General features: G+C 48.1%; 1 pseudogene; it reads left to right on the top strand.

Annotated features, from left to right (window-relative positions):
• The first annotated feature begins 4,787 nt into the window (after window positions 1–4,787).
• On the top strand, window positions 4,788–5,380 carry LOC102733081 (small ribosomal subunit protein uS17 pseudogene; annotated as a pseudogene).
• Window positions 5,381–12,032: the final 6,652 nt, after the last annotated feature.

The following is a 12,032-nucleotide window of genomic DNA, read 5'->3' as shown; positions in this document are numbered from 1 at the left end:
GTAAGTGGCAGAGTCCCAAGGCCCCGAGCTCTGCTCTCGGCCCGCCGGGGGCGGGGTGCAGGTGGGGAGAACCGAACAATGAGGGGGGCTGGGAAGGGAGCAGTGGGACAAGACAGGGGACGATGAACCCGCGCCATTCGGATCTTACCTCTTACTCGGTTATCCAAAGCCTGCCACCCGCCGCTTCCAAGTGCACACTGGCAAATAAGCTCTCCTGCCCTCGGGTCTGTCCTGGGAACACACCACAATTCTAAATCAGTTTAGCAGCTAAAGGAACCCGGACTCAGGGTTGCCAAGGTTTTCAGAGTTTTCCCATCTGGTGCCCACCAAGGAAGGAAACACAGGACGGAAAGCAAACACTGGCCCGCGGAAATGCGGAAACGCAGGCAACCCTTCCCAAGGTTAGAGAGGGCTGAGCACCTAACCCTAACCCTCCCCCGTGGGCCGCGCCCGCCCCGTTTGCGGGGCTGCGGGGCCCGGTGCTGTGCTCTTGGCGGCCACAGGGGGCAGCACCGAGGGCGGGCACCCCGCTGGTTTCCGACCCCCCCCCCTTCCGCACCACCTGCGCGCACCTCCTTCCGCCACGAGGACCCAAGGGACTCTCCCCCTTCCCCAGACCCCACTCCTGAGCCCCTTCGGAAGGTTTTTCGTTGCCGAGGCGACCCCTGGCGTTGAGAGTGTGCTTACCTCGGAGCCTGGGCCGCAGCTCCCTGGGGGGATTTGGACCCAAACCCCAGGCCGGTCCTCGGTGCAGCCCTGGAGCGGGCAGGGCCCCTGTGGAAGGCTGAGCACGCACGGCAGGCGCCCCTCAGACGGCCTCTGTGGAGCTGGAGGGCGACAGGGAGGACCGGCTAAGCGTGCGGGGCTGTGCCCCCAGGTCAGCTGGTGTCGGCTGAGTCCGTCTCCGCCCCGCAAGGCCGCACTGCCCGCCCGCGCTCACAGATGGGGAGCGGACTCAGAGAGGTTACGGGACTGGCTCCACGTCACACAGCTGCGGGGTGGTGGAGGCAGGGTCTGAACCCACCCCCACCCCACAGGGCCCCTGGGAAGCCACTTGTGTGGCACGCACGTCCCTTTGCCAGCTCTGAGGCCAGCTCTGGGGAGGGAGGTTTGGGAGGGTGTACGTGTGGGGGTGCGGGGCCACCCAGGGGAAACAAGATGGAGGCCCACAGGCGATTCCTTTTCTGGACACTTTTGTCTCCTTCGTATGATTTTCATTTAAATTACCCACAGAGGGTGGGGGTAATGCAAATGATGCCTTCTGTCCTCTTCCTCCTTCAAGGTCGGGCTGGAGCCTCCCTCAGACGCCTCCCCGGACAGTTAGCAGCTCTCAGTGGCCACTCCCTTCCCCCAAACCTCCAGCACTTAGGACCGAGCCTCTCACATGGCCCGAGTCGCCTGGCCTTGTCATCTGTGACTCCTCTCTTCACCCCATCCGACTGCTCTGCCATCTGATTATAAAGCCCTGGATGGCAGGGACTGTGTGGTTGGCCTCTTCGCACCTAGCACCTGCTCCAAAGATGGTTCCCATGACCGTGGGGTTGCCCACAGCGCCTGGAGCCATGTGCCAGGGCGGGAGATGGCAGAGGCTGCTCTGGTCAGACTTGGCTTTTAAGCTTTGGTGGCCATGGCGTGGTTTTAGAGGTGCAGCAAAGATGAATCTTTAATGTGCTGTGCTTCAATTAGATGAGCTCACTCGTGTTCCCTAAGCGAGCACGTCCTGGGTGGGCTGGGTGGGCGGTGGCCCAGAGGTGCAGTGAGGGAGAGCTGTCCCAGCCTCCAAAATGTCCTTTGCATCATGCACAGAGCCCGAGATGGGGACATGGCTGTGAATGGGAACCAGGCATCGCTGACTGACCGTGGCTGCTGAAGGTTCCTGGGCTCACCAGGATAACCGTGCTAATGTTACTGTGTCATTCTGTAAAAGATGACCTGGTTTTCAGAAAGGCCCACTGTCTGCTGGGAGTGCTTCCACCAGGAGGGGGTGGAGGTGGGCGAGGTACCTGCCTCTGTTCTCTTCTTGGTCAGTAGCGTATGGGACTCAAACTGGGGGCATCTGGAAAGCCTCCTGCCACCTTCATCAGAGATCCCCGCTCTCTGTCGGGGCAGCCTGGAGTGGACACATTCTGGGTCTGGTTCCCAAGACCTGCCTGAGACTAGTCTGAGGCTAGCTCTACCGACCAGCCGGTGTGGAGCTCTGGCCACATTGCTAAGCCTCTCCGACCCCAGGCTTCACCTCTCTAAAGTAGAAATCGTGCCTGCCTTGTCTACCTCACAGGGTTTTGAGGATTGTAGGGGTTAGAAATTACCTACGCCATTCTCACTGTCCACGAGGCCCAGAGAGGTTAAATAACATGTCTGGGGTCACACAGCTAGAGCTAGAACCCAGGTCTTATGGCCCTCCTGTTCCCTGTTTATACTCTTATTATTACACGTGTCCTGCTTTACTTGTTTGCCATCCTTGCAGAAGTGTAAGCTCCTAGAGAGCAGGGGTCCACTCTCACACTCCTTTGTTACTTTGGCATCTGGTACATACAGAAGGTACTCAGTAAATATGTGTTGAACTAAACTAACCTTGACTGCTAGTTCCAGTGTTCTTTCCTCTGCACATGCTGTCTCTGATCCTGGAAACCTGTACTTCCAGCTCAGCCTCCCACAGAGTATGAAAACTTGCAGATGTGTTAGAGAAAATGATAAGCAAGATGCTCAATCGCCTTGCAATTCCCATTAGGGTCCTGTAGTTTATAGCACAGAATCCATCTGAGCAAATACATACACAGGTAAGACAAAATTGGAATAAGGTTAACAACTAACATGAATTGAGAGCTGATTAGGGCCAGGCACTGTGCTAAACATTTCATACATGAAGTGCTTATTAGCACAGTGCCAGGTCCATGGTAAGGGCTTAAAAAAAGGGTACTGTTTGGGCTCAGTTAAGCCTTTGACTCCTGATCTTGGCTCAGGTCTTGATCTCAGGGTCGTGAGTTTGGGTCCTGCACTGGGCTCCACACTGGGCCTGGAGGCTACTTAAAAAAAAAAAAAAAAAGTATTACTACCTTCTTTAACTATAATGTAAGTTGAATAGAATATTAGAGCAGGCTAGCTTCTGCAATAATACCCAAATTTCAGAGGCTAACAAAGTATTTTTTCTGCCTCACACCAGAGACTAAGCAGGTCAGTGATGGGGAGCAGCTTTGCTCCGTCCAGAGCCTTTGGATGTAGCAGTTCACAGGGGATGTGTTTCAGAGGAGGTGGTAGATGGGACTGCCATGCAAGCCTTTTCACTTTCCTTCTGGGCGCATGGAAAGAGCGTAGTTCCCAGTCTCTTTGAAGTTAGGCACCCAGTGACTTGCTTTAACCAAGAAAAAGTGATGCAGGTCATTTCCAGGTGGAAGCCTTTTTTTTTTTTTTTTTTTTTTTAATTTAAATTCAATTAATTAACATATAATGTATTATTTGTTTCAGGGGTACAGGTCTGTGATTCATCAGTCTTATATAATACCCAGTGCTCATTACAACACATGCCCTCCTTAATGTCTGTCACCCAGTTACCCCATCCCTCCCAACCCCTCCACTCCAGCAACCCTCAGTTTGTTTCCTATGATTAAGAGTCTCTTATGGTTTGTCTCCCTCTCTGGTTTCGTCTTGTTTCATTTTTTCCTCTCTTCCCCTATGATCTTCTGCCTTGTTTCTTAAATTCCACATATCAGTGAGATCATATGATAATTGTCCTTCTCTGACTGACTTACTTCACTTAGCATAATACCTTCTAGTTCCATCCTTGTTGTTGCAAATGGCAAGGTTTCATTCCTTTTGATGGCTGCATAATATTCCATTGTATATATGCACCACATCTTCTTTATCCATTCATCTGTCGATGGACATCTAGGCTCTTCCCATAGTTTGGCTATTGTGGACATTGCTGCTGTAAACATCGGGGTGCACGTGCCCCTTTGGATCCCTATGTTTGTATCTTTGGGGTAAATAGCCAGTAGTGCAATGGCTGGGTCGTGGGGTAGCTCTGTTTTCAACTCTTTGAGGGAGCCCCACACTGTTTCCCAGAGGGGCTGCACCAGCTTGCATTCCCACCCAAGTGGAAGCATTTAAGAACCCGTGGACACTCCTTCGATGGTCCCTCCCCTCCCCAACTGTGACTTGTTTATTTGGAGGTTTCATAAGGCTGAGACATCCTGGGATGCTAAGTCACTATGTAGGGGACAGGTCTCCTAGACAGTAGTCTGGACCTGTAGCAAACTGTGTGAGTGAGAAATCAAGCCTCTGAGATTTGTGCTGATCATAGCATATCTCCCCCTCGACTAGACAGGGGCCAGCCCGCAGGTGGAACGCACTCTGCCCCCAGACCACTGGTCAGGACAGTCTCGGAAGGCTGAGAAGTGCAGTCTAGCTGTACTCTTGTATGCACTGAGATTCTCGATTCTGTGCCTTGGTGTCGTTGATCAATTGTGGAAAAGTCTTCACCTTTACCTCTTTACCTCACCCTTCTTTTCTTCTCTCCTCCCAGGACTCCAGTTAAGGCTATTTGATATTATCACATGGGTCTCTAATGCTTTATTTTTGTTTGTTTGTTTTTGTCAGTTGTACTGAAAAAGCCTGCTGGGATTTTGATTGGGATTGCACTGGATCTGTAAATCAATGTGAAGGCTTATGCCATTTTAATAATTTGACGATTCCATTCAACAGCGTAGATGTCTCCATTTTTAAAAAGTTTTCAAAAATTTCAGCAACTTGTTACAAGTTTTAAGGGTAGAATTGTTGCATATATTTGTTTAGAACTTATCCTCAAGCTTTTTCAGGCAGCTGGGAAGATGGCAGATGTGCAGACCGAGTGCACCTACCAAAAGCAATCCACCATCTTTCAAAGTAAGAAGAGGGTCCTGCTTGGAGAAACTGGCAAGGAGAAGCTCCCGCGATACTATAAAAACATTGGTTTGGGCTTCAAGATGCCCAAGGAGGCCACTGAGGGCACCTATATTGACAAGAGGTGCCCCTTTACTGGTAATGTCTCCGTCCAAGGGCATATTCTGTCCGGTGTGGTGGCCAAGATGAAGATGCAGAGGACCACTGTCACCCACTGAGGCTACCTCCACTACCCCAAGTACAACCTCTTTGAGAAAGGCCACAAGCGCATGTCCGTGCCCCTGTCCCCCTGCTGCAGGGGATGTCCAGATCGGCGACATTGTCACAGTGGACGAGCAAGACTGCATTTCAACGTGCCCAAAGTCACAGAGACCGCAGGCACCAAGAAACAATTCCAGAAGTTCTGAGACTAGACATCTGCCCACACGCCCGAAGAAAATGAAGTTATTTCCCAATGGAAAAAAAAAAACTTATCCTCAAATATTTTTGTTTTTAATGCTCCTACAGTTAAAAAAAAAATTCACAGTCCAACTGTTTGTTGCTAGTATAAAGAAGTAGAATCAATTTTTGCATATTGACCGTTCATCCTACAATCTTGCCAGATTGACTTGTTAGCTTGAGTGGATTTTTTTTTTTTTTTTTTTTTTTTTTTGCAGACTGCTTAGGGTTTCTAATGGCATGATTATAGCATGTTTTATTTTTTTTTAATTTTTTTACTTTTTTTATTAAAGATTTTATTTATTTATTTGACAGAGAGACACAGTGAGAGAGGGAACACAAGCAGGGGGAGTGGGAGAGGGAGAAGCAGGCTTCCCGCTGAGTAGGGAGCCCGATGCGGGGCTTGATCCCAGAACCCTGGGATCATGACCTGAGTCAAAGGCAGATGCTTAATGACTGAGCCACCCAGGTGCCCCTATGGCATGTTTTATTAAAGCATAACATGGGCTATCACCTTTCCAGCTCCTGAAATCAATTTCCCTATTTCTCTGTCTAGCTGCTAAACCAATGCCACGTATTCTCGTTTAGGTGTTTGTTACAGCACCCCCTCACTTTCAGGAACCAATGTCTGTATTAGTCAGGATAGCTTAGTTCTTATAATAAACAACAATTTCAGAGTCTTGAATATAATAAAAATGCTCTGGGGAACAAACTGAGGTCGCTGGAGGGGAGGTGGGTGGGGGGATGGGGTAACTGGGTGATGGGCATCAAGGAGGGCACGTGATGGAATGAGCACCGGGTGTTCTATGCAACTGATGAATCATTAAATTCTACCCCCGAATTAATAATTAATAATACACTATATGTCAACTAACTTGAAATAAAACAAAAAAAAATAACTATAAGACCATAAAAGTATATATATATATATATATATATATAATAAAAATACTTATTTCTTGCTCTTTTGTGGTTTTGTCCCGTGTGGGTTTATCAGGAGGCCACCAAGTCATTCAGTGTCCTGGGCTGCTTCTGTCTGGAGGCCCCACCGTGCTCTAGGCCCTTAGAGTCCTTCACTGGATCTTCCACATCTGGCCAGAAACTGAGGGGAGAGAGTATGGATAAATATGTGACCGTTTTTTAGGGCCCATTCTGGTCATATTTATCTGCAGAGCGAGCTAGGACATATAATCTAGCTGTGTGCTCAGCAAGAGGAGGAAGACTTGGCTTTGGGGGAATATGCGGCCAGCCTCGGCCCACATGTAGTATTATCCCCATTTTACACATAAGAAAACTGAGGCTCGAGAGAGTAAGGGATTCCCCAGCTTTTGCGGTCATGAACAACAGTGCCTGGAACTCAGCCCGAATATGGCGGACTCCCATGCTCCCGAATCACTATGTGTCAATACTACCTTCTCTCCTACTGCCTCCCTCCCTGGTACCTGGGCTAGCTTTCTTTTCTTTTCTTTTCTTTCGTTTTTAACAAATGCTATTTTTTAAAAATTTTTTATTCTTTCTCAAGTTTTTATTTAAATCCCCGTTAGTTAACTTACAGTGTAATATTAGTTTCAGGCGTAGAATTCGGCGATGCATGTCTTCCATACAACACCCGGTGCTCGAGGCCTGTGCTATCTTAAGGCCGGTGATGTTTCTTTTCCCTCGCAGCACGGCTTCCTCCACACATCCGTGTTTTCCTTCTGGCCTTTGATCCGGCAGCGGGTACTTTGTGCTTTCTCGAGCAGCCCGGTCCACAGGCTTAGTCTGCAGTGGGTAAGGATCCTGAGAGCCACTGCAATAAAACGTAAGGCATTTAAACAGAACATAAAAAGACACAAAAGCAGATGTCAAGTGGTTTCTTTCCAAGAGTACCTAACTCCAGCGTTGTCGTAGACGCACTGGCAAATGCCAGGTGTCTCAGGAGAAAAGACTGTAGGACTCCTCTAGATCGGCACGTGTGCAACAACAGTTCATTGTAAATGGGATCGACTCCTTAATTTCTCTTCTGTCTTGCTGGTGGTGTGTATAAATGCAACTGATTTCTGTGCGTTGATTTTATATCCTGCCGCTTTACTGAATTCCTGTATGAGTTCTAGCAGTTTTGGGGTGGAGTCTTTGGGGTTTTCCACATGAAGTATCATATCATCTGCAAAGAGTGAGAGTTTGACTTCTTCTTTGCTGATTCGGATGCCTTTTATTTCTTTTTGTTGTCTGATTGCTGTGGCTAGGACTTCTAGTACTATGTTGAATAGCGGTGGTGATAGTGGACGTCCCTGCCGTGTTCCTGACCTTAGGGGGAAGGCTCTCAGTTTTTCCCCATTGAGAATGATATTCGCTGTGGGTTTTTCATAGATGGCTTTTATGATATTGAGGTATGTACCCAATATCCCTATACTCTGAAGAGTTTTGATCAAGAAAGGATGCCAGGGTGCCTGGGTGGCTCAGATGGTTAAGCGTCTGCCTTCGGCTCGGGTCATGATCCCAGGGTCCTGGGATCGAGTCCCGCATCGGGCTCCCTGCTCAGCGGGGAGCCTGCCTCTCTCTCTCTCTGTCTCTTATGAATAAATAAATAAAAAAATCTTTAAAAAAAAAAAAAGGATGCTGTACTTTGTCAAATGCTTTTTCTGCATCTATTGAGAGGATCATATGGTTCTTGTTCTTTCTTTTATTAATGTAGTGTATCACATTGATTGATTTGCGGATGTTGAGCCAAACTTGCAGCCCAGGAAAAAAACAAAACAAAACAAACAAAACAACCACAGTTAAAACCTGGAATTGGATGGTCTCACAATACAGGCTGTCCAGCTCCTTGCTGTTTCTTCCCAGCTGGTTGTTGCTGGGCAGTGGGTTTTTTCCACCTTCAAGCGATGCCAGACAGTGTCATGGAATTAGATCTTCTAAGGGAGATCTGCTGGAGGAAAAAGATCTCCCAAGAGGAGTTCTGCGTGGCCCAAGTAGGACATAGTGTTCGAGGTGGGGGCAGGGGGAGGATCCAAGGCATCTGCTTTAAAGCTCAGTACAGGGGCGCCTGGGTGGCTCAGTGGGTTAAGCATCTGCCTTCAGCTCAGGTCATGATCCCAGGGTCCTGGGATCAAGTCCCACATCGGGCTCCCTGCTCAGTGGTGAGTCTGCTTCTCTCTCTCTCGCTTGAGCTCGCTCTCAAATAAATAAAATCTTTTTTTTTTAAAGATTTATTTATTTGACAGAGAGAGACACAGCGAGAGAGGGAACACAAGCAGGGGGAGCGGGAGAGGGAGAAGCAGGCTTCCCACGGAGCGGCGAGCCCGATGCGGGGCTTGATCCCTGGGCTGAAGGCAGACGCTTAACGACTGAGCCACCCAGGCGCCCCTCAAATACATAAAATCTTAAAAAAAAAAAAAAAAGCTCAGTACGATAGAAAAGAGGGACTGAACAGGTAAGCTCAGAGGTCATGAGGTCATGAGGTCACCATCCCATCAGTGTTACATTTATACTTTGCCTTTAGTGTATTCTCTGCCTTTCCACGTATTTAGTATTTGCTTAGGCTTAAATATTCTAGGGAATAGTTAGAAAACAGGTAAGTCAGACTCACAAAAAACATACACCTGATTGTTTGGAACAGGCTCCTGGGCATGACCTCCATGGGCTGTGATCCCTGGTGGCGCATTTATAATTTAAAAACTATATATGCTGAAGAGTTCTGAAGTTCTGTCAAAATCTTCTTCGTGGATTTTTATGTAATTGAATTTTGGCTGAGTTGAACTGAAGCAAGTTCACGTCTTGGCTGCATTTAGGGTTTTGTTGTTATTATCTGAATTCTGGGAGACCTGGAATTCAACGGAAAGGTAGGTCGGTGGGGCAAGAAAATGGGCTGAGTAATTTGCTGATTTAGCCCAATATTTGACTACCCACTCTTACCTGCAAGGGTTTTGTGGTTTTGTGGAGAAGGGACATCAGGAAAGAAATGTGGACAGCACAGCCTAGTAAGAACTATGCAGAAGGGGTTGGGAACGGGGACGGGGGACACTGACCTCGTCAGTAGTGTGAGGGCAGGAGCGAGCGAGGGACACAGGCTGCTTCTCGCAGGGCAGCGTGTGAGGAAAGCATGAAGGTCCAAAGCAGGGATGCTTGGCAGGAAAGAGCTCTGCACAGGGGGAAAGCCTGTAGATGGAGGCAGATGGGACTCTGGGAGGGGGTGGGGGTTGAGGGGCTCTGAAGACCTGGATTTCTCTGGGTTACTCTGCCCAGGAGGGGGGTCCTGTAGTCAAGGGCACAGGGAGAGCGGGAGGTTTCTGATTAGCCACAGAGGGAGCCGATGAGCTCAGAAAGCCGGCTGAGGTCCAACAGCGTTCGGGGGTCTTCTCCAAAAGCGTTCGGGGGTCTTGGGTGTAGGAGCAGAGACATGGATGGTAGGCTGGGTCCAGCAAGCAAGTGTGGCAGAAGCACAGGCAGGAAGCTGAGGGTACAGGGGAGAAGGTGGGTGCGGTTTAGGTTGCTTGTGAGCTTGTGAAACCAGGAGGCGCCGATAACAGGGGGCCAGGAGCTGGGCGGTCCTGAGGCCCCAGACCCTGGCAATGGAAGGCAGGCTAAGAGTGCCGGGGGAGGACACCGGATCCCTGTGCGTTGCTGGTGAGGATGCCGAATAGTGGAGTCACTGGGGATACGTTTGGCGGTTCCTCAAAAAGTTAGCAATTTCCAGATAATCCAGCAATTCCACTCCTCGGTATGTATCCAAAAGAACTGAAAGCAGGGATTCATAGTTCTGTACCAATATCCATGGCAGCATTATTCACAAAACCCAAACACACACACACATACACACACACACAAACCCAAACACAAAACAATAGATGAATGGATAAACAAAGTTTTGCATTTACATACAATGGGATGTTACTCAGTCTTAGAAAGGAAGGAGATTCTGATACATGCTACAAAATAGATGACCTTTGAGAACACTGGTACATGAAATAAGCCAGGGCAAACAAGTAAAAGGCAAATATTGTAGGATCTCACTTCCATGAGGTACCCAGAGACGGAAAACAGAAGGGTGGGTGTCAAGGGCTGGGGGGCGCGGAGGGGAACGGGGAGTTATTGTTTAACAGGTACAGAGCTTCTGTTTGGGATGATGGTGGAGATGACTGCCCAACAGACGAGGTGGGCCCTCCTCGTGAGGCCCCTCTCTCTACAGCCATCCACAGTCATCTTGGCAGACCGTACGTGAGGTGGGTGGGTTATGAACGCGTTCAGGGGGTATTAAACGATTTCTGAAGGGTTATTAGATAACTCCCCAAGGGTGTTACTTGTATCAGTAACCTCTTTAGTCTTAGAGAACTAGTCTGGTTCTAGAAGAAATAAGCATGCCAGGCCAAGTGTACAGTGATTCCAAACAGTTTAATGTAATTCCAAGACAAAGTGTGATTACATTTCTACACATATACAATATGCATATGTGAGTTTACAAATTTTAATTAATAACTCGTTTCACCTCAGAGACCGAAAAAATGATCAAAAAGAAACTGTGAGTAACAAGCTATAACATAGTTCACCACAACGGGACCCCCCCTTTCTCACCCTACAGTTAGTAATATTACAATTAAAATAACTATATTCTTCTATAATTTTTTTCTGTTAAAATCATCTCATAAATTTACAATGCTATTATTAGTTTCCAAGACTAATATAAATTCACTCCATTTTTCTACAACGAAAATGATTATTAATTTAGAAGCACACGACATCATGATGAAAAACACAAGCATTTTAGTAGCAAGGACTTGATCAGTTAAGAATTATTTTTCTTGTAAAACATTCTAAAGCCAAGTAAAATATCCATTCTTATAACATACCTATAATATGAGACTAAGGAATAGGTTACATATAGGTCTACAACACATTGGTTTGTTTTTTAAAAAAAGTAGACATTTATAAATAAAAAAGAAAAGAGGGACAATTCACACAGGAGAAAAGAGGTACACGAGAAAATACTGTTGCACGCAATAATTTTCACAAAGATTAACATGGATTAACACTTTTCATTACAGAAACCGTACAGTGAAGGAACACAACAGACCGGGGCTTTCATAGGGCTACTGAGCTGAGATGACCTGGTGGAGGAAGATGTGGGCAAGGTGACCTTGGGGAGGGAGCCATGTTCCTTGGACTGGTGACCAATCATCACCGGGTCTCCTCTTCCCGGCTCTCATTCTGGGGAGTGAGTCTTTCTATCCAGTGTCCGGAATTCATGGGCAGTTGAAAGGTAAACATGTGTACAGATCCTGTCGCTTTCCATCCTAATGGATCCCGCTTTTGGAAACGTGATATGGCACAAGCTGCAGCTCAATACACGCGGTCAACGCAAAATGGGATGGAAAATGCCAGTCGTTCTGATTTGCCGTCCCCCCTCACTCATTTGTGCCCTGGAGGCTGGGGACCCAGAGAGAGCGGCGGCCCCCCTCGGGGCCACCTGCCTCCGCTGTGGTGAGGTGGGGGGTGAGAACCCGGCGCCATGCCGCAGGCCCACGCAGGGAAGGTGCAGCCTGGGGCCGGCCCCGGGCTCGTCTACGACGCCATTGCTGCCTGACTTCTGAAAGCCCCTCTTCCTCCTCATCCGTAAAGCTATACTTGTCCTATCAGAAATTTGGTTTGATATATATATACACTAACATATATATCAACATCTCTATCTATACAGTGATTCTACTAAACTAGAAAGTCTGCTGCCCCAAAGTAGGACTTTC

This window comes from Leptonychotes weddellii, chromosome 12 (assembly GCF_054177405.1).
Source record: "Leptonychotes weddellii isolate Sample4059 chromosome 12, ASM5417740v2, whole genome shotgun sequence".
NCBI lineage: Eukaryota > Metazoa > Chordata > Mammalia > Carnivora > Phocidae > Leptonychotes > Leptonychotes weddellii.
Note: the sequence above shows the minus strand (reverse complement) of the source record. Positions and strands in the feature narration are given on the sequence as shown.